Genomic DNA, 2,987 nt, shown 5'->3' on the forward strand with positions numbered 1-2,987 from the left:
CACAAGATTTTATATTTTCTTGATCCATAAAACAACCTTAGAAGATCATCATGTTTTTTATCTTCATTTTAGGACTTAGTATCTACCTAAGGGTTTGAGTTATTAAGTAACTTGCCAGTGTCACATAACTGATTGCCTGTTAAGAGTGAGCTATTTGGGACAATTGTAAGGGGGCAGCAAGATATGGAACATATATTATCAGAGATGAGCTAAAGTAAGAATGATCTCACTAAATTCAAAGATTTCTATGAACTCCACCTTTGGAATCTAAAAATAGTTTGGTGTCATACTTGAAAATCATGATGCTGTTGATAATTATTCCTTCTTCTTCTGCTGCTGCTGCTGCTGCTGCTTCTGCTGCTGCTGCTTCTGCTGCTGCTGCTGCTGCTTCTTCTTCTTCTTCTTCTTCTTCTTCTTCTTCTTCTTCTTCTTCTTCTTCTTCTTCTTCTTCTTCTCCTCCTCCTCCTCCTCCTCCTCCTCCTCCTACTCCTGCTACTCCTCCTCATTCTTTTTCTTTCTTTCTTTCTTTCTTTCTTTCTTTCTTTCTTTCTTTCTTTCTTTCTTTCTTTCTTCGTTCTTTCTTTCTTCCTTTTTTTTGGTCTTTCTGCCTATATAAGGAGTTATTTTCAGAATTGTCCAGGCCTCAATCTGTGTCTTTTATATGTGGGAGTTTATAATGTAAAATGAAAATAGAGAATTGACAAAAAGCATCTGAAATTCATCTTTTATAGTGTGAATATTAAAATACACTGTTATAAGAAATATACTAGTATTTGATATAGGTCAGAGAACAATAAATTGTGGAGAGAGAGAGAGAGAGCGAGAGAGAGAGAGAGGCCCCATATTTCAATATGCCAAGGCAAATAGCAGATGTTTGTATCCAGAATGATTTATTTTATATCCTAATCAGTGAAACTGCTAAAGGAGCCTCAGATTTACTAAACAAATGTCATGCTGTCTAATGAGCTTCATGACTTGGAAAAGGCATGGATCTAACAAAGGCTGTCTTTAATCAAAATTTGCTTTCCTGACCACGAAGTTTGTGAAGTTAGTTATTCCACACACAAACTATTTGAATCATTCTAAAGAATGTTGGACCATATTTAAATTCTTAGTCGCAAAGTTTGCTAATAAATTGGTCTTTAGTGAATTATTAGTTTGGTCAATTGAGCCAATAAAAATATATGACATACCAATTTTGTGCCTAGTACTTGGTTAAGTACTATGGGTAACACAAAGTACTTACTATTTTCTTCTAAAGGTAAGGCTTACATAAACAAAGAGATTAAATGATATTAGTCTAATAAAGTACTGTTAACTTGGGTGATGAATCCTAGGAGTCACATAAGTAAAAAAAAAAAAATGTTTTCTATCTTTTCAACGAAAAGACTTCATAGAGTGTTTTTTTTTCCCCACAAAATCTAGGTTTTAAAATATTTTTGAAAATTTGAATAATTAAGACTTCTACCACCAATTAAAATAAATAAATTGTGTAAATGTCAGGCATGATAGTTCTATCATTTAGTGTTTTAAGTACTTTTTTATTTGTTAGAATAATGCGAAGTATGGAAATTAGCTCTAAGTCTTTGATTAGAATATATTTAGATGAGCTCTAGGGGCTGAGAGATCATCCTCATGTTGAAAACAAATGTTTTAAGTAGAAATGTAAAATGTGATATACAGATATAAGTGAGTAAATGTTGATAAATGACATGAAACATGAACCTTGAAAGAGAAGTAGGTTTTCAATAAGAGTTGAGAAAATAATTATGAAAAGTGAGAGTAATAATATTGTTCATTTTTTCAAGTCATTTTTATATGATTTTCTAAGCATTAAAATTCATGATATTTTTTTCTTCCCATATCTGAAGGAAATGCTAAAGACATGAATGGTGATGGAGAGTCTTTGCTTTATATACTACATCTCTGTGTTGCCAACTGCTTGGCCAGTTCAAAGAGTTAAAAAAATGTTAGCCTCAGAGTGGGCCATATAAAGGGACAACCTGATGAAATAGAAGAGATATAAAAATCCCATTGCAAGATAATTATGGAATCATGTATAAACCTTTAAAGGTTAATGAGCTCTCTAGAGAAGATAAATGACAGTTTTGGAATCAGGTGTCTGCCTATAATCCATTTTCAACATAATCCTAGTTGTGAAAATTTGACATATTACAGGTAATTTAGGGTGAATGTTAACTGTGAAAATGGTAATTTAAGTAATGCTAGCCTAACTCATATTGAAAAAAACATCATTTGGTCAAGAGATGAAATAGGAGAAGTTAAAACGGTGGCTAGAAAAACCAAACCACACTTTAATGGTGAAAAGCAAAATGTATTACTGAAGAAAGTTCTTCAATTTATTGATCCAGGTATTAGGCCAAATAACACCTATCTTTTGATTCCTCTTTTATGTCAGTTTTCAAGGATATAATCAGGCAAAACTGTTTCAATTTAAATAACATTATGATAGGAAAGAAAAGCGATATAAAGAGAAAACTGTTTAGCAAAACACATCTGAGGCATTAGGTTACTTTTATAATAGAGGAATGTAGCATGATGCTTTTCTTTATTATACTTACTATAAGAAAATATGAACTTTGGTCTATACATTTACAAGGTAGTTGATTCATTAATTGGGAATAAGTTAAAGTAAGAATAATTTGTAACAATTAATTAGGTGAACTTAATAAAATTAAATTTTGTTTTACATAAAAGCGGGTCTCAAACATTTTTAAATTTAAAAAATGTGTATTAGTATCCCATATAAATTATTTCTTATATTTATGCTTGTGCTCATTTCACCTTATATATAGCGAATCTCATCATTATTATTAATGATAATTAAATAATAGAAGTATATATATATATACTGACAACTATTCAGTTGGTTTGATTGTTCCAGTAACTGTATTAATCACTTTATGTAAATTATTTCATTTAAAAGTCTTAGCTACACAAAGTTTGTATTATTATTATTATTATTA

This window comes from Rousettus aegyptiacus, unplaced genomic scaffold (assembly GCF_014176215.1).
Source record: "Rousettus aegyptiacus isolate mRouAeg1 unplaced genomic scaffold, mRouAeg1.p scaffold_m13_p_10, whole genome shotgun sequence".
Classification (NCBI taxonomy): Eukaryota; Metazoa; Chordata; class Mammalia; order Chiroptera; family Pteropodidae; genus Rousettus; species Rousettus aegyptiacus.